Source organism: Chlamydotis macqueenii, chromosome 1 (genome assembly GCF_036417535.1).
Source record: "Chlamydotis macqueenii isolate bChlMac1 chromosome 1, bChlMac1.mat, whole genome shotgun sequence".
Classification (NCBI taxonomy): Eukaryota; Metazoa; Chordata; class Aves; order Otidiformes; family Otididae; genus Chlamydotis; species Chlamydotis macqueenii.
The window spans coordinates 175,076,319-175,097,341 of NC_141556.1; positions in this window are offsets into that span (position 1 = coordinate 175,076,319).

Consider the following 21,023-nt stretch of genomic DNA (forward strand, 5'->3'; position numbering starts at 1 on the left):
TCCTTAGATTATAGTCTGAAATAAAACAAATTTTAAATTGTAGTCATAGTTTACTAACCCATATTAAATAATATGATGTAGTGACTCTGCATTGCCTTCCATTTTGGGGACTGGCTTGTCCTTGGTTAAATAATGCCCTTGTAAAATTGCAAGGCAATAATAAACTGTTTTCCTCTTAACTAAACAGAGATAGCCCTGCGATGTGAAATTACTGAAAAGATGTGATTTGGGGAAATTACAGTTCCTTGCTTAGTATGTATTGTGCATGCCCTACAGCCTTCCCTAACCAGTAGCTCCCAATTTCATCTAAATTGTAATGATTTCCTTTAAGGACAATTACGTTGCCTAAGAGCAATGTATGCATAATAATGCTACTTTGGCATGGATCAGTATAGAACGAGAGTAATAACTGTTTATTAATATGATAATTAACTGTTAATGCTTAGCAACCTAATTATATCTGTTAAATAACTTGCATTTTTGAGCCAAATTCTAGGAAAAAGAATTCTATTAAAAATAATAAAAAGCTATGAGTATCATAGTAGAGGCACAGTTACAGTTTAAAGTGCTGGATCTTGATTTCACTTACATAAAACAGATTCTGGATTTCTGCATACTATGAACAAAAGTGGCTGTAACACTTTCCTTGTTCTAATAGGAAATGGCTCGATGTTAGAACTTTGGACTTATTTCAGATAATGCATGAATGAGCTACGAATACCATAAAATAAGAAGAAATTAATAAAACTATGTGTACTCTGTAGGGTTATTAGATGAGTGTAGAAAGAGAAAAACTCTTTTAGCAAGAGTTGCAGAAGTTTCACCAATGGTGATCTTAGTAAATTGTATTATTACTTTTCCTTTCTTTGGTCTAGCAACAAGAACTGCCTTGATGTTGAACAAACACATGGACAAATACAGCCCTAGCAAGGTCTTGGCTTGGAGCAATAAAATTTCAGTGGCATACCTCAGAAAGGTGGACTAATTGGTGATAGTCTGAAAGAGAAAACTAAGAATGATCAAATGCCTAAATGGTATAACCTATGACAGAAATGCATTTGTTTAGCCTAAAGAAGAAAAAACTGAGGAACAAAATGACAGTCTTCAAGTCATAGGTTAAGCAGAATTGAGGAAGACTTGAATTAAGTAGAGTTACTGAACCAAATATGAAGAATTATCTTTAACTGAAGAAAGAAATGTTGAGGTGAGGCATTAGAATGTGTTTCTAATGATAAACATAGAAAACCCATACAATAGTTTTTCTGGGAAGACTAAAATCTTCATCATAGGAGCCCTCGTAACTAGATAAGCAGCTGTCAGGAATTAACACAGGCTGAGCTGACTCTGAAGAACAGGATGGCTCAGTCAACTCTTGGAGACTCTCCCAGCTCTGGGACTCTTTGCTAATCTTTTCTGCAGAGCAGAGTAATAGGACAGACTATTATTTCAAATATTCAAAATTTTAAGTAGTGGCCTATGAACAGATTGTTTTCATTACTTTGACCAATTGTCCTCTGAAGTACTATCACTGCCCTTAAGATATCTGTGCCATTTGTTTATCTCTCTTACTGTTCACTGGACCTGTACCCTGTGCAGCAGAAGCCATATTTTCACCTCTGCAGCTGTGAACTTTTTATGTTGTTCTCATTTCTTGACCATCCAATGTTTAAATACATTGCAGCTGCAGTTTCAATTGTCCCTGTCCTATAGACCTCAGAAAAAGACCACAGGAAATAATTCAACTCAAAATATCTAAAAGCACTGGTAAGAATGAATCCCAAAGATAATGCCGTATCATGGGATTCTGCTTTTAGATAACACTTTCTGAAACATTGGTTTAAGATGGAGGTAGAAAGTTTTGACCTCACTTTGTTTCCTGCAGTATCTTCTTTTGCCCCATAAATTTGAGGACTATTATTTTTCACATGTTTGGTCTCACACTAAGCCTTGGTCCAGATTTTTATATTATAAAATATTAATATATATTTATATTACTTTTGAAACCCTAACAACTCCTAATAAAACCCATGAAGAATCTTCCGGGTTTCCCTTCCCCGAACCCTTTTCTCTCCTCATCACTATTAAGTTAAATAAGAATATAATGTCGAATAATTTTACATGATTCTTTTGATCTCCTTTGGATAGGAATTACATAGCTCTGAAAGTGGTTTTATAACCTACCTCTTATCAGCTTCATTATAATCATCTGTAATTCCATTCTTCAGGATAAAGAATACAACTGGATTCAATATTTCAAATAAGCTCTCTCTGTCTTATAAAAATAAGTTATTGAAGGTTTTAATAATCAACAACGAGCATTTGATTTTTTTTTTCCCAGAATTAAGGCCAACTGTCATTTGCAGAATACAATGTCATATTAGCCAATGTCACTTGGTTGGCAGATAGACCCTTACTGAACCAGTGCACTTTTTCCCTAGGAATTAATTGGCATGTCAGAGTCAACATAGAAGGGGCATGTTGAAGAAGATTGAGGATGATAAGTAGTACAGGGAATGATTCAGAAGCCACTGTAGTGATTCTGAAGTTTTATATTAACTCACTAGACACGAGATTGGACTTTACAATATAGACATTACATGCAAAAAATTAATATATGTCTTAAGAATGGTCATTTGAATCACAAAGATAATGGTAGCAGAACTGACTGACACAAAGTGTACTCTCAGATGTCTTATTAGCCCTACTTTAGAGAGTTTCATTTGTAAGAATTGAAAGAAGCAAAAAAAAAAAAGGAACACTGAAATTTGTGACCTTTCATCACAATTGGAATAAATCAACTCTAAAATAAAAGTGCATAACACTAGCACTCTGCATTCTCCATACTGAGGAACCTCATCTATCTCCTAGAAGAGAAATGGATTCTTGGCAAACTGAGCTGGCTGACAGTGTTCTGACTTGTTTGAGCCAGCTATTTTGGGGTGATTCATTAAGATTTATTAACACAAAATTTAAGAACCCTGACTTTTCACTTTTTTTTTCAGAATTAGAAATTCTGCTGCAGAGAGGTCAATTAAACCCTGCATTATTACTAAGCTGATAAAGTGAAAAAAAAAAGACTTTTTTTTTTTCCTTTAACTCATTTATGGATGGTGCAGGCAGACCATACTGAGTACTAGAACTGTAGTGCCATCAGAACTGGGAGATTCAGGAATCACTGGCCTTACGTGCATAGCTCTATGAAACATACATATAGACAAATATATATATATATACACATGAAATAATTAACTAACAGAGTGGCTCACAGATCCTGAATTAAGCATCTTCACAGACTATTTTGCAATGACTAGATATAGCCTGAGAAAGATGATCTACAGAATCATTTTGCATTTTCTAAGGAGCTGCGTAAAGCTAGTCAATAGAAAACACTCCATACATATTTCTGGATGCAGATCTCCCCTCTCAGAGACAAGAGGCCTCTATCAAACTAGGACCAGAGGCTAGGCACATTTCTGAAAGTCTAGAGGCTTAACTAAGCAGGCTTATATCCATTAAAGAGTAGATGTCAGTGGTGCTCTCTGACTGTATACACCACCATAGTGGCTAAAAGCACTGACTCAAACAGTGAGGGACCTATGTTGAGCTTGCAACTCACCCTGAGGAAACTCACATCTGCATTTTAGTCTGGGTTAGTGCAACATTTGGCTTTCGTGTGAAGCCAGAAAAACTACACAAAAAGCAATGCAAGACTTGTGGTGGCAGGTGCAGAACTGGAGAGAAAGATGACTCAGCAGTCAGGTTTTGAGTGTCCACTGCTTGAATGTGGATGAAATTGGGTTCTGGTCATTGTCAGTCTGCTTCTGATTTTCTAATCTGATTATCATGTAGTGTCAAAATGTATAAACAGTTTAGGGCACAAGGATTCAAATGCAAGTCTCTTTTTATCAGCCATATGTCCCATTCACTCCTCTACAAAGCCCAGTTTCCTAAATTGTCTCCACCAGGTCCCAGGAATCTCACACCTTTTGTGTACATTGGTGCAGGTGCAACAGCAGGAAACATCCATGACAAAGCAAGCTACCGTGGCTCTTCCTTCACCCAAAAATTGGAGAAGCCTCCCAGGAGTAAGGCATGAGTTTAAATACTATGAAGAGTAAAAAGCTAGTACGAGGTTTCTCATTTCCTTCCTAAATTGCAAGTTGTCTGAACTGGGAGCTCCTTGGTTGAGTACTGCTGAAGGGACACCTTTCCTCTGGCTCTGCATGTCAGTGGAAGTGTCCACAGCTGCTACTCTCCAGAGAAGGCCCATACCCTAGGTGTGCTTCAGGAATGCTTTGGGCATGGCTGTGGGGCTGGGCTTGCCTGAGGTGCCAATCTGCCACCAGCCCAGGTCACGATGGAGCACAGGTGAGTGAGTGCTGGTCACCTTACTTTCCAGGGGCTACTTCTCCTGTGTACATGTGGGTATCTGTGAAACTTTACAATTCAAAATTAAGGCATCAGACTAGAGGAAACAAGTGATGAATTGCATACGTGCTTTTGGGATATATTTCCACATACAGTGAAGTTTTTTGGTACTCACTCTTCCTGGTTTGGAGCAGATCAGTAGTTTCTTAATCTCCAGGCATATGAAAAAAAAAAAAATCCAGATAAAAAAGTCACTCTCCCATCCTGCAGTCTCATTCTACCCAGTGGCCTAATGCTCTTCCTAGCAAAAAATAAGAAAATATTTGATTGTATTATACACAGATCACTGGTCATGTAATTTTTTGTAACTTGTCTATAGAGCACCAGTGGAGTGATATAAATAACAAGGAGAAAGAAAAAATGAAAATCACTCAACAGTTGATATAATCCTCTCCATGTTGTTTTGTATCATTGAAAATCTTTTCTTGTCTCTTGGCATTTTTTTTTTCTAAAAATTAGTACAGTTGATAAAGGTTGGGCTGTCATATATCAGCCTCTCTAACAGACTCTTACTTTCATTTAGTGAATGACATTGGATCCAATCAGTGATCTCAGACTATATTCTCTCTTAGTGTCACTTCATTGTTATTTATTGTGTCACTAGAGCCTGTACACAGCAATTTGTAGACTATGAAAGGCAAGGCTGCTTGGCACTCCTCAGCTTAGCAAAACAAAAAATAATATCATATTCAAAAATTAATACTCAAACACACAGAAAAGATACATAAGTTCCAGTGTAAAAAAAAAGGAGAGATAAAATCACAGCTTTATTTATTATTTATTTTTAAATTAACTTTTTTTTTGTCTTAGCAGAATATTCGTAGCACACATATAAATATAGATTAAAATTGTTGAATTAAAAAGTGCAGGAATAAAGGCATTGTGAAGGGGAAGTCTATAAGATCACAGGAAGACACTGGGCAATTGGTTGTGGGAACGGTACACAGAAGTAAAAGGAAAGATATCTGGAAACAGAAGGTAAAATTACTGAAAGGTTCACAAAGAAATATCCTTGGAAAAGATTAAAAAAAAAAACTTTTTTTTTTCATAAATATCATCATAGAATCATAGAATGGTTTGATTTGGAAGGGACCTTTAAAGGTCATCTAGTCCAACCCCCCCCTGCAAGGAGCAGGGGCATCTCAAACTAGATCAGGTTGCTCAGAGCCCTGTCCAACCTGGCCTTGAATGTTTCCAGGGATGGGACACCTACCACCTCTCTGGGCAACCTGTTCCAGTGTTCCATCAGCCTCATTGTAAAAAAAAAAATTCTTCCTTTTATCTAGTTTAAATCTACCCTCTTTTAGTTTAAAACTATTACCCTTGTCCTATCGGTACAGGCCCTTGCTAAAAAGTTTCTCCCAATCTTTCTTATAAGCCCCCTTTAGGTACTGGAAGGTCATAACAAGGTCTGCCTGGAGTCTCCTCTTCCCCAGGCTGAACAACGCCAATTCTTTCAGCCTTTCTTCATAGGAGAGGTGTTCCATCCCTCTGATCATTTTGCCTTCCTACTCTGTACTCCCTCCAACAGGTCCATGTCTTTCCTGTGCTGAGGGCTCCAGAGCTGGATGTAGTACCCCAGATGGGGTCTCACCAGAGCAGAGTAGAGGGGCAGAATCACCTCCTTTTACCTGCTGGCCATGCTCCTTTTGGTGCAGCCCAGGATACGGTTGGCTTTCTGGGCTGTAAGCGCACATTGCTGGCTCATGTCCAGCTTTTCATCTACCAGTACTCCCAAGTTTTTCTCAGCAGGGCTGCTCTCAATCCCTTCATCCTCCAGCCTGTATTGATACCGAGGGTTGCCCTGACCCAGATGCAGGACCTTACACTTGGTCTTATTGAACCTCATGAATTTCAATAAGGATGTACTTTTATATCTACATGAACTCCATGTAAACTACTAAAATTAATACTGTGCCAATATTCTCATCCATTTCAGGTTGATGAAGGATTTTAGAACAACAAAAGCAATTTCAGAAGAAGAAATGTAACACAACAACCCAAACAGAATAAGTAGAAACATACAGCACAGAAAAAAATAATGCTTTCATAGAGAAAGTATTTCCAGTCTGTAAAATGGCAGAGCAGACTGTAAAAAAAAAAAGCAAAGATTAGTTTATAAATAAAAATATTCATGATGATCTGTGGCTATATTAAAAATCTTGAGATGTTAACAAAATTTTTTCAGCATCTCATTGTTAATTTTCTACCATCATTGTAAATTAGTTCTAAGCTCTTTTTAAAAAAATAATGATATCATAGTTAACAGAGTGTGGATTAATTGTCTTTACACAGCTGAAATTGACTTTATCATCAATCAATGTCACATTTGAGCCATAAATATTTGTGCAATGTCACAGCTGTTAAATGATGTCACAGCAACACATTAGCATTGTGCAACACTAAAGAGCTGAGGGGCACCAAACAGTTTTGAGAATTTACATTCAGAGAACAACTTTTTGGCCACTTGGAGCCATTTGATACTATTTTCTCCTCCTGATCCATCTATGAATAACAGAGAAATACATTGGGTATCTGCATCTGAGTTAATCATAGTAACTAGTCTTGCTTTAAAATCAGTGGAGAAAAAAAAAAGAAACTTTCAGACCACTGTTCATCTTGTTTTAAAGTAAACTTCTAAAATAGGTCAGAAGTATTGCACCTTGAAAGGTCTTATTTCTGCCCCTTGATTAGAAAAGGAGCCTACAAAGACTACATCACATGTACCTGTCTCCACTGTAGATTTCTAAAGTTAAGTGTGATTAATTCCACTATACATTTGAAATCTTTATTTTTCTGTATAAAATTCTGGTTACATGTGTCCAAAAGTACAGGTGAGCACCAGTGCTCGCTCTGCTTGCTTCATCAAATCTCTCAAGATTCTGTCAGAGAAGTAGATAATATTCAAAATATATGTACAGTGAATTCTTTTTAACATTTTGGGTCTCAGTCAAAACACTATTGTCTTCAAGGTAATATTTTCTGAAGGGAATTAATTATTCATATCCTCAGAAAATGTTATGATAAGGAAGAACAGCTTATGTCACTTAACTTCAGACATCTAAATGTTACAGATGTAAGACTGAGCCAGTCACTCTAAGTTCCCTTGATAGTCACTGAAAAGAAATTGACACCTCCAAAGGGCAATTCATCTGACCTATCCTAGATACTGATCTTAGGATGAGATGAATCATTCCCTTGAGGTGTCCATTTCTCTTCATTGACTATAAAGAAAGAATAGAGTGAGTTAGACAGAGAATTTAATTTTTTTTTTTTTTAATGCTTAAACTAGGGCAGATTAATCTTACCCTAGGAGGAAAAACATTAGGCTGCTTTGTACAGAAAGCTCATAAGAATACAACAGTGGTCAAATTGAACTCTGTTCAAAACAGGGCAACAGCACAGAATCTGGTGAATTTCTTAACATGTACTAGGCTGAACATATATTCAGCATAATTGGCCACTCAAGAAAACTCAGGAAAACTGTCAACCGAAAGGACTTTCTGATCAAACACAGAAATAAAGTGTCTGTTCCAAAGCAGCCACAAATTTCATATTGAATGCTAAAAATCTTTTTAGGAGGTCAGACTTATAAAAAAAAAAAAAAGATAAGCTAAATTTCCCTGCACTTTTAGAATAATAAATTAACTCTTCTGATACTGGTGTCGTACCCATAGGAAAGATTAAAGTCAATACCCTCTCTATATGTAGGAGACTTTCAATAAAGAGGCACAGACTTAAAGCCAAATACAGAGCCTGACCTATAATGAATGCATATTTGGCAGTTAGTCAGGGTTGGGTGGAGAAAAATGGTAAGTTTGGAAGAAACTGACAGGAATATAAAAGGAATAACAATTTCTTGCTCAATTAATTTACAAGACCTATCCTATATCAATTAAATACATATTTAAAACTTGTAATTGAGATTGTTCCTAAAATATAGAAATTGCTTTTAAAGTAAGAAAATTTTTCTTTTCCTATCTTGAATTTCCATTGCTCTAACCTACCAAATTGGGCATTAAATGATTTAAAGCTTTTTGTCAAGGTTTTGTGGTTTTGTGTTTTTTTTTTTTTTTGGTAATACCGACTTAAAATATAAATATCACATTTTCATCAAAATTCAAATGAAACAAAAATGTTCCAAACCTTTTTTTTTTACCATTAAAAAAACCTAAAAAACTTCTCACATGATAATATTTTAAAATCTATAATAAAGGATAACATATGGAGGAAAAAGAAGGAAGATTCCTTACATTCTTCAGCTATATTGCATAAGGTCAAGTTGAATGAGGCTCTGAGCAACCTGATCTAGTCGAAGATTAGACTGTCCCTACTCTTGGCGGGGGGGGGGGTGTGTTGGACTAGATGACCTTTAAAGGTCCCTTCCAACCCAAACTATTCTATGATTCTGTAAGTTAATATTTTCATAAATATAATTGACTTTCTGTAAAACAAACACATAGAATAGCTGTCCTGAAGTCAGCAGGAACATTTTAAAAAAAAAAGAATTAGAATCAGGATTCCAAATGGTTCTGGGTATACTAAGACTGTGTTTTCTACCCAGGCTATTGCACTATAGGTGCTCTCTTCCCTTACTTATCATGTTCAGGGAGCTGGAGCACCTCTTCTGTGAGGATAGGCTGAGAGAGTTGAGGTTGTTCAGCCTGGAGAAGAAAAGGCTCCGGGGAGACATTATTACAACCTTCCAGTACCTAAAGGAGGCCTATAAGAAAGACAGGGACAGGCTTTTTAGCAGGGCCTGTTGCGATAGGACAAGGGTAATGGTTTTAAACTAAAAGAGGGTAGATTTAGGTTAGACAGAATAATTGTTTTACAAGGGGTGGGGGGGTGCAAAACACTGGAACAGGTTGCCCAGAGTAGATGCCCCATCCCTGGAAACATTCAAGGCCAGGTTGGACGGGGCTCTGAGCAACCTGGTCTGGTTGGAGATGTCCCTGATCCATGCAGGAGGGAGTTGGACTAGGTCACCTTTAAAGGTCCATTCTGACCCAAAATATTCTATGATTATACTGACTCTAATTTGCACAACACAAACAGCATATATGATACCTTACTGAAAAGAAACAGGACTTGACTTGGTCAGCCATGTGGCAGGAAAGAAGGAACACATGCATGAACCCTGGGAAGTGGGAAAGGATCAGGGTAAAGACAGATAGACCAGGCTATGCAAAGCAACATCAACTGAAGTACAAGAGTAGTATGATGAATACCTCAACATTGCAAAAGCTTCAATATAATTTGGTTTTAAAGTACATTTGACTACATTTAGAATCATTATATAAATGCAATATGACCAACCTACATGGAATTTTTTTTTTTTCTCTGCTTGATTTTACAAACGCATTTCTCTGCTGGAAAGCTAATACTCTAAGAAGGTCTTGGAAATCTCATTAAATCATATTTTTAAAATTTTATTAGATAGGAACAACTTCTACACATTGTTTTTCCCAGCAAAATCAACATATCTAAGAATTTGTTTTTAAACTTCGGTGAACATAACCGTGTTTGCCAAAAGTTATCCAGAGTATATGGCCTGATGCATTGACAAAGGACAGAAAGAAAAGACTTTTTAAAAACCTTGAGTATATAGACTAAAGGAAATTATACTATGATTCTATGTTTGGGGGCACCACAGGGACACTCTAACTATGTACAATATGAAAGAGATGATGCAAGATTCTATTTTTTTTTATTTTGGAGTTTATCAAAAGTTATATCAATGCTAACTGAATGAGACTAGGAGTAAAATTTTCCATAGTGATAATCTTGTTTCATAACAGCTCTTTTTTAAGTGTCCACAGGGGACACTAGAAGAGCACCAGGTCAGACAAGCCACAAGTCAGATACAGTACAGTTATTTTAATGGTGCAACAAGGAAGACAGGTAATTCCCCTAGTCCAGACTGGTGCAAGAGCTGAACAGAGCAAGGTGGAGAAACCTGAAGGCAAAGAAGGATAAGGGATATATTTGAAAAACCTAGCAACATTAGATAGCTTGGCATTTAACTTTCAGCATAGCATAGATAGAGACCGGCCCAGTCAACAACAGTTACCTAACAGAAAACATGCACTTGTATGTGAAATGCGCTATTTTCTTACACCAGACTTAATACAAGAATTCAACAACAACATAACTTTTCCATTTTACAGGTATCATGGCTTTCATGCATCTTTCTTTTACTTTTTACCTGCATACTGTATTCGACATGGTCTTTCATAGAGGATAAGCACACAAAGGTCATAGACTCAGGCTCCACACCTGGCTGAACTACTTAGCAGAAATGCAGCTGGACTGTGGAAACCAATTCTGTTAAATTCAGCAGGTGTCCTCCAAAGTAAGTAGCTGGGAACTACTTATTTTGCTCAGACCAGTTTCTTTAATTTCATCCTTCCTGTGCACCACTGATTCCAACAGGCCTCACAAACAACCTCCTATAATGGAGAAAACTTAATGAGAAAATGAAGCCAATGTTCTGGATTAATGCCTTCCAAAGTCACAGGCTGTTAAGTATGTGCCCAGAACAATTTTCAGACACGTTTTCTAATCATCAAAAGGTCCTTAGTATCTAAGCAATGACCTCAAGCACGATTTTATTAATGCTTATCATTAACTTATTGCTACGGCTTTCAGTTTTTGAACAGAAAGTTGCTGCCAATCAGCCTTAAAAATAAGCTTAAAAAAAATCTTCCTACTTGTATGAATATCAGTTAAACTGCTTATAATAGTTGATGGCAGATTTTTACTACAAAATTAGAAAAACATTGGATGATGATGTACTAGTAAGCACAGGACACAATTATAATGACAGTACTTGTTACCATAAATGCTAGGATGAACTATCAAACACAAAAAATTCAGGGCAAGAGCTTAAGAAGGAAAGATTTAAAGTATATTCTTTTCTTAAAAAATGTACTTTGCCAAATGTAATACATGTTTCTTATGATCACTGTAGAGGAAGTTATTCTCTAAAGGAATTTGAATAGGTAAGAGCTGGTGGTTAAAGACTTGCTGACACTGGAGAAAATCTGAATGTGAGGATCGGATGGAAAAGGAATAAGGAGAATAGTGCAAGAATGGAATGAATTGGGTATGAAGGTTAGAGCAGAGAACTGGGGGCAATTAGTCTGGAACACTGCAAAGAGGCCATTGTTCCTGGCTAGGATGTTTGCTGAGACTGCAAATCACATATTTATTTATTTCTGCTGAACTAGCCTTCTAAGTAATAAAGTGCTGCAAGGGCACAAACCAAGAACAGTAACATAACTCATTTGAAATTAAGTCACAGCAACCAGCTTATAGATAAATGGATAAAGAGCTGCATATTCTCCTGGCATAAATTTGGTGTAACGTCATTGGAGTCAATGGAATTGTGTCATTTTACATCAGGAGAGAATTTGTTGTACAACACAAGCAATAGCTTTGGCAGTTGTGTCCCATTTTCAGTAACACCAAAGCTACAGAAAAATCCCATTTGCAGCTTCTCGTTGATCTGTCTAGTAGTTCTGTCTAATGGCTGGAAGGGTCCCCCAAGAATTAAAAAAAAAAAAAGTCAATTTCTCTGCTGATGACATCCAAAGACAAAGGTATGGAATAAAATTCTGATACTATTTACACCTGGAAGTTTCACTGAGCTCAACAGCATCATTTTATGACACACAAATTTGGTACATTGTTTACGATAGTTCTTTGCTATTTAAATGTCTGAATATTTGTGCAGTAATAAATGCAATAGCTGCATAAATGTAGATTCTTTGACACCTTCAGCACTGACATTTCCTTCATATAGAGCTTGATCAATAAAGGAATGAACTGAGACAACTTGTCCAGATTGAACATTTCAACAGTTTTACTCCTTAATGAAATTTCCATTTTTTTTTTTTTATTTAGGCATTTAGAAATTATGTTGCAACTTAATGGAAATACTGGTCTCTGTAGAGGCATTGCAATTCTTTCTTGTTCATATTTTGTTATGTATTTGTTTCTTTCCTGTCATCATTTTTTTTTGGTTGTAGTCATTGTGATATTTTTCAGGTGAAGAAAGAAACTAAATATCTTTGAGAAGACAGATGGATCTAAGAGCAGCATAAGCCTTACTAAGAATATGCCTTTTATTCTAAAATGTTTCTATATTTTTAATTCATATTTCTGACAGCTTATAGAATCCAAGATGAAAACAGAAATGGCTTTTACCAAAAGGGAAAGCTTTGTTCCAGAAGGCATTAGTCATTTCCTAAATATTGCTACATATTTCTTCATGAGCTTTCAACAAGCTACATGGACTTCTGAGAGTCTTGTACACTCTAAATTTCTTCTTCAGTCTGCTTAAATGTAGATAAAATGGGAAGAAAAAAAAAAGAAATTTTTATTGTCAGTGCTGCTTGGATCACAGTCAGCTACTTACAGTTATGACAAGCACCTTTTCATCTTTTCAGTAAACAAGGAGTCTTAAACTGAGGCTGTCCATACCCTGATGTGTAACATTAATGACAGGGCAACAGCTTACACTGGAGGCTTGTGGTATCTGGAAACCTTAAGAAAAAAAAAATGTAGCCTGCAGTGCTGAAGAATTCACAACAAAATTTAGACTGTATGCTAGTGATCTGCCATAAACATATTTTGGTGCTGGCAGTAGTGTGACTGTGTTACTCTCATAGTAGGCTACATCTACAAAGGAACTTGCACACTGAGCACCAAAATTGTGGCTTTACTATGTCGCTCAGAAGCCTTGCTGGACTGCCACCTACACCTGTGGGCAACTGAAGAACCTTTATTCCCTGTCCAGTGATCTCCATAATTGAGGTCCTGACGCTACTGCACTGCTTTGTGCTCTGGTAAGGCTGTTAAATGGCTGGTCTCACCAGGGACTTCCAGTATGGTCAGCTCTCTTATATGTTTGAACAGCATCACACAAAATGCTTTTATCCAGTATCTTAGTAGTCTCCTAGGACAGAGACTCTGAGAACTGAATCCTCACCTCTAACCTTAGCCTCCTTTGAGATGAGTACTCTATTACTCTGTTGAGAGTGGCTGGGACTTTTCTCTAGGCTTTCTTGTTGTTCGGTTTTTATTTGTCAGGTTTTGGGTAGCAGTGTGTAAAAGAGGTGTCTCAGGCTCTTATATGAGAGAATTCTTGTGCCAGAGAAATAATTACATCTTCTTGAGGAAGGGGTTGAGGTCCTACCCTTCTCTATCCTTGGTATTTTCAAAGAGCTTGACTATTTCATGTGAAATCCCTGTTCAGCTTGCAAGTTCCTGTGACACCTCACTTTCCCCATGCATTGAAAAAGGAGAAAATATAGTTTGTCTGCAGAGCTCTCAGAAGTTAGGTATTGCAGTACTTAAATTCTTCTCTGGCTCCCTACCAATCTTCCTGATGACTTGAGAAAGAAGGCAATCGTGCTGCGTTTATATCCAGCACAACATCTGAATTTCAACACATTAGTATACTATAATTACAGTTAGGTACATAGAGATGCAGATTCAAGGTATCCATTTCTGATGGCCTCGCATCCACACAGACAGGTAAGTGAAATGTCATAGCTGTGCAGAATATGCTTCCTCTTTATCAGTGACCAGTACAGAGTGTTTGTAAATATATTAAAAAAAAATTATTTCCAGTCCTCCAGTTAATAGTGGTTTTTTTTTAAAGTACTAGATTAAATTCACCTTGTTGAAATGTGACAAAAACAGTGGAGCTTTGCCAGGAATGTATCTGATTTGGTAACAGCAACAACAATTTTTACCTTTGTTTCATTAATATCAAAAGAATCCAAACTCCTTACTCCTTTATACGCAAATGAATGAGTTTAGATATTAATGAAATTAAATCACTCATAGGTGAAACATAGCGTATTTCCTCTTTAAAAAAAAAAAAACAACATTACATAACTGTGCAGCACTGGTAGTGGAAAAGAATCTTTGAGAAAAATTGTCTGCAAATGAGTTTTTTTTCTTTACTCCCTTGAACCCTGAACACAGTAAAATACATTGTGAAGTTTCAGGGTGAACTACAGCTGCAGTTTTAGAAAAGAGGAAGGCTAAATTAGGCATTTAACACATAAACAAATGTATGAGAAACATAACTTAGAAAACCACTGATCACTAACTGTCTCAGCCAGGTCAGGAGCTGCTTGATGAGCCACTTATTTGGGAAGGTACACAAGACTGTTATTAACAGAGGTATATGCAAGGAAAGAAAAAGGCAGTCTCCCAATGAAAGGCTTTAAGATGTCAATAAAGCACATGTTTACAGCAGTAACATTAAGCAGTTAACTGTGATTCACAGTTTTAAAAGCAGAAGTCATTTAGCTTGCTAATTACAATAACAGCTGTAAAATTGAATAATTCTTCAACTATTTATGAGGTACAAAGACAAAACATGGAGATAAAGCATTAGAACATTTGAAATCTGACCGTTAAGGCCCTATTAAAACCATGTCCTCTGAGCCCAGCAACCAAAGGGACTTTAGAAGCATCCTCAGTCTTTCCTGCTCAGTCCCTGTCTTGTGCTATAGTTTTAGATCATGCTGGTCCTTCAGTTGATTGTTTTAGCACATTGGCTGGGTGTTTGGCGTGTGAGAGGCCTCAACTGGATATTGTGAATTGAGTTCTTATATGCCTGTAGAAAGTTTGGTTCAATGAAATAGCAAGTCCTTTCACAGGATGACCAGGCCATGAACCACAGATGTCTAAAACAATTCACCTGAGTTGCAGCTTTTGACCCCTTCTTTTCTGCAGATACCACAACCATGAGAAAGCAGGCTGTGCAACAGTTCCTGGTGGTCCACACCCAGGTCTATTTCCTCCTAATTTCTTTTCTGAAATTCACTGTTTCTTTTCTGTGTCCTCTACAGATGTGAATCTGTTATAAAACAGAATATTTTATACTATATAACCTAGCTGAAAAACAGCTGGTCCTGCAGTGGGACATTCTCATAGTTTAGTGCCGCTGGGGACCAAGCTATGCGGTCTCTCTCTCTCTCTCATTCCCCCGACTCTCCAAGGGAATAGGGAGAGATAATATAACAAAAAAAAAAAACAACAAACAAACCTCGAGGTGTGAGATAAGAACAATGAGAGATCCTTAAAGTTAGCGTTATGGACAAAACGGACTCGACTTGTAGAAAACTGCTTATTTATTATTAAAACCCAAGCAGGATAATGAGAAAGAGAACAAGATAACTTCGCCTAACCCCTCCTTCTTCTCGGGCTTAACATTACTCCACCACCTTCCCCCTCCAAGCAGCACAGGTTGGGGAGAGGGAATGGAGGTTATGGTCAGTTCATCACATGTTGCTTTCCACAGCCCCTTCCTCCTCGGGGGAAAAACTCTTCGCATTCCTCCCCTGCTCCATCGTGGGGTGCCTGTCATGGGCTACAGTCCTTCATGAACTGCTCCAGTGCAGGTCATTTATCCATGGGGTGCAGTCCCTCCAGAACAGCTCCCCCAGCGTGGGGCCTCCATGGGCCACAGCCTCATTCAGGCATCCACCTGCCCCGGTGTGGGGTCCTCCATGGGCTGCAGGTGGATCTCTGCTCCTCTGTAGGCCTCCATGGGCTGCAGAGGGACAGCCTGCTTCACTATGGTCTTCTCCACGGGCTGCAGGGGAGTTTTGGCCAGGAGAAGAATTACTCCTCCCCCTCCTTCTTCACTGACCTTGGCATCTACAGCCATTCCTCTCACAAGAAATTCTTCACTACCGACTCAGGCAGACACCTCTCAGGTTCTCTTGACATCTCATCTCCTCTGCATTTCTTGCAGCAGGGTTGGGCGGAGTCGGGCCCAGACAGCCGCCCGGCAGGAGGCCAGAGGGTGAGGACCACAAGGCCCACAAGGCTCACGTCTCCCCCTCTCTGCCCCAGTTTGTGCTTTTTCACATAATCTTCTTTTTTTTTTTTTTTTTTTTTTCCTCCTTAAATACATTATCACAGAGGCATTATCATGGGACATTCTGCTACCAATTGGCTCAACCTTGGCCAGCAGCGGGTCTGCCCTAGGCCTGGCCGAGTCCACTGGAGAAAGGAGAAACTTCTAGAAGCTTCCTACAGAAGCTGCTGCCATAGCACCACCTCACTAAATAAAACCAACACAGACATATACATCTGATCTTATCCCCACAAATATGCCAGGGATGATCTGCACACAGTTTATGCTTAACAGGACTTTGAAAAATTCCCTGTATCTTTCAGCAAGGAGGTTAGATTTCTTTCTGATGAAACTATATATGGGTCATTACTCTGTTTTGAGGCACGTCCAGATAGAAAAATCTTGGAAAGTTACCCTCTGCATAGGGAAGTAACAGTTAAATACACAGTGAAGGAACTTGAAGATGCTTTTACATAAAGCTGATCTGAGTTGATCTCACAGGATTACAAGTTATATTAAAAAGCAGTGCAGGGAAATGAAAGCCAAGGCACAATATCCATCAAAGTAGTCTAGCAAAGTACATAAACAGCCCTTTGATAGCTATCAAGCATTGGATGATGCTGCCAGTGGCACTGGCACTAAATACAATAAAATCCTGCAGTGTATGCTGGGCAGTCTCTCAGTGGTAGTTTGCATGCTGTGCTATTCTTAGGAGAATGCGATTAAGTCTCTGGATCCTTGTTCTTATTTCCCCTGTGAAAAAGATTTCCAGGGGAGCACGTGATAGAAGGCACTCCTCCAACTGTTTGGACAATAACTGGGAGTTGCTCTTCTATGGAATATGTAAGGGAAAAGAAAGAGGTAGCTCACAGATGCTCTCTCTCTTGTGCCTGGGCAAGAGCACCTGGAAATCAGGTTTCACTCAATACCTGGTTCACCACCTGTTGCCTATCTGCCATCTCTTCATGTTTGTCGTGACAGCAATTAACACTTATGCCTCAGGAATAAAAACTATACTGAAATACACTGTAGGAAACAATCCTTGTCCTTTGATTTTGCATCCTTATTGGTCAAACATTCTGAATAGAAAGGACCCCTCTGTTGGACTTCCTTTTCTGTTTTCTGTCCATTTCTTTTTTTTTGCCCACCTGCCAGCCTGTCTAAATGAATAAAACCCACACTAAACATGCAATGGTTAGCAGAGATCTACGGAAGAACTTGCCACTAAATGATGTCATTTAGCTAATTAAGTTAGACTGCTAATAAAGCTAATGATAGAAACAATAGTTTTGGCAACAAGAGCTGGGAACTGTGGAGGAGAATGTGATTGCTGCTTGGATCATAGTCACCTTTTGAAGTGCCATTTTGATGTGCATAAAGCATGCACTGCTTGGTGGAAAAACAGAGTGCTTTCAGAGCTGCACAGATCAGTGATAACTACAGAATCAGAGGATAAAAAAAAAAAATAAGGCTGTTTAAGATTCTGGATGTCTCTCATGCCAAGCTCTGCATTCTCCAGAGAGTTCAGAAGCTCATAGCTGGCATCTTCTGGAAACGTGTCGCCTTCGGTCGCTATTGATCAGTAGCTACCGTCGTGCTGCAGCTTTAGCTTACCAGCAACAAAGGTATTGTTGGCATCAAGGGTGTTGCACAACAGTGCACAGAGCTTTTTGATGACTAAAATAAAGAAAGAGATATCTTTGAATAAGGTCAGAAATTACTCACTAATAACATGTTTTCATGTTATCTGTGAAAGCATCACCATGGCTCAGCTGACAGAGGTGAGAGATGTCTCCAAAACACTGAGAAAAAAAAATCACATAGGCTATTTTGGTGTTTTAATACTGAAGAAAAGAACTTCTTCCTCTTGTTTTTATTTTCATTTTTTATTAAACTGAACCTGCACTATTTCATTTAAGTTTTATGTAATAATACTTTGTGAAAAGTGATTTATTTTTAATGTATCAGTAAAATATTTCCAAAATGTGTTAATTTTAAAGTACAAAAAATGGAAGCATAAGAAAATTTCTATTAAAAATGAAAATTGTCTGAGATGACTATGCATTGAAAAAGTTAAGCCTGTGCAAAAAAAAAATGCTAAAGTGATGACAAATGGGATTCACACAAGTCACCAAAGTACATAACGCACATCAATCCAGTTTACAGTCTAGTCAACCTACAGACTTTCCGCCTAACTCCTTTCCTGGAAAACTGTGGGCTGTGAGACTTTGCAGTATGTTCCCTCTTGGGCCCAAAACTTGGCTACAAGAAACTATTTCTTTTTTTTTTTTTTTATACTTAGTGGAGGGAAAAACCTGTGCAGGCTGCAGTATGGAAGCTGATTAAGATAGCTGAGCAGGGCTCGCTGAAGCCTGTTTACAATTCTTTGCTTAACATTTCAGAAGCTGCACCTGCCACCTATCTGTCCTTGTCTGCAGCCCCCAAGATCATGCAAGGGTCTGTTCAGTCCTCTGGCAGGGAGTGGAAAAGTCCTCTTAAAACCATTGCCTATCATACTCAAGCAGAATAAATCCTTCATGCTTTGAATAACTATCTGACTTTTTTTTCCTTGAGGAATCCCTTACCAACCCACACATCTCCACAAAAAGAGGGGTAATGAGTAGTCTGTAGAAGAAAAAAAAATGTTGCAATCAAGAGAGAAGACACCATTACTAGATACATACAGTAAGATGATGCATAAATACTTTATCTCAGGCCAGAATTGCAATGGAATAGATAATCTTATTGATCTATTGTGGACTTTTCAGAAGGCTGTATCACCATGGACCTGATTCTCTTTTTTTTCCTAAGTTTCTGCAGTTATTTCCCATATGGTTTCCTCCAACATTAAAAAAAAAAATCACCTTCAAATTTGAATAATGTTAGCATAGTCCTTATCTAACTGCTTATACTTAACTTTGAGAGGGGCAAAGTTACTGAAAGGCAGTATTTTTCTTTTCTTTTTTTTTTGTGACAAGTGACTGACTTCCTTTTGCTTTTACAAGGGTATTTGCACTTTTATTCATGTTTCAGACTTTCCAACAGCGATTAGGAATGGTTGGATAAAATGTACGTCAGCGTCAGACTATTAGTAAAGGTGTTTGTGCTTGAGAGCACTCATCTGTGGGAAACCAGGAATGGGGGAATAAGGTTCTTAAAGTCTAAGGCCCAATCTTAAATATATGCTGTACATTGACTGTAATGGGAGAAACACAGAGTTATTTACAAAACCTGGAAAGTTCTGCAGCCTGTTATTACAGGAGGCAATGTTCAGCAGGCTTAATAAAAAGATGTGCCCTTCAGACTGCTCACTGTTTGTCCTATCATGTCTTTTTCCATCTTCTTCTGCCTTATAACATTTTCTATGCCTTGTAAACTGATAGGAATTCATTCATCAATGGTCACACACAGAGGTTAATAAGCTCCCAGCAGCAGCTGACTTGGCACTAGAGAAGAAATACTCTCCCCTACATCCAGTTCAGAAATGTTACCTTCATATCCCCTTCCCTGTTTTGGGATACCATACTGACACTAAGTCTTTTTCCACCTCAGTTCTTCTGGATGCAGACTGGCAATGCAGTAAGTTTTTCCTGTTCTCCTGTAGCTGAGAGACCGTTTGTTGTGCGAACTGCTGGTCAGCATGATGTGACACTGAGTCAGCCAGAGCCGTGAGCCTACCAACACAATTCCTTACGTCAAACCACACAATAGGGGTTTGAGTGTTAAAAATAATCATTCCTTAGGACAAGGTAAATATCACAATAGAGAAAAGGAAGATTTTTGTGGGGGAAACCGCTAAAACCGTTTGAAAACAAATCTCTCCCCTATCCCTTGTGTCCTTCCTTCTTTCTGACCTTGTTCTCCATCCAGCAGCTTTCACTATGGATTGCAGCAGACTCCTCTTGACTGTCTCTGAAAGTTTCCTTTCTGTCACCTCTGTGTCTGCCCTCTCTGTTTTCTCGCCAGCTCGCACGCCAGCTGCAGGCTCCCCGCCTGCTCCACCCTGCACTTGCCAAAGGTTTTTCAGCAAAGCCTCTAACTAAGCTCGCTCTCGCAGAAAACACCATCTCCCTCTCCTTTCAGAGAGTGCAAAATCCAGGACAAAACAAAGCAGCAGCTTTTGACCTTGCTGTCCAGCACAGCCTTTCAACAAAACACACCGCGCACAGAAACTGTGAACAAACAAGTGATTCAGGCTGTTTAACATGTCACAGTGACAGGGTGGTGAACGGCAGGAAAGGCTAAAAGAATTTAAGAGATTATTGGAGGACAAGCAACGAATCCTATGTGTATTTCTCCTACATTGCTTACATCGTAAAATGTCATTCACTTGAGTCGCCAGGAAGCAGAGAACTTGCTTATTGGAGAAGAACAGACCAGGAAGGTACCGAGGATTTTTATTACTCAGAAGGATTCCTTCTAAGGTGATAAAAGAACATAGTTACCTATAACGACATAAACAGTAAGGTGTCTCTGCCTTGTAATATTAGAGACAAAATAGGACACTTTCTGTGCCTTAAATTCCATTTTTTTCCCCCTTGGAAGACGTATATAAATTCCACTATAAAAAAAATAGAGTTTTGCACGGAGTGTTAGACGTTAAAATATTCTCTACCTCTTGCCTCGTCTGTGCCCTGCCATCTCTATATATTTTCATACATATGCAAGTTTATGCTGTAAAATGTTCCTAGCAAGAGTTTGCTAGGAA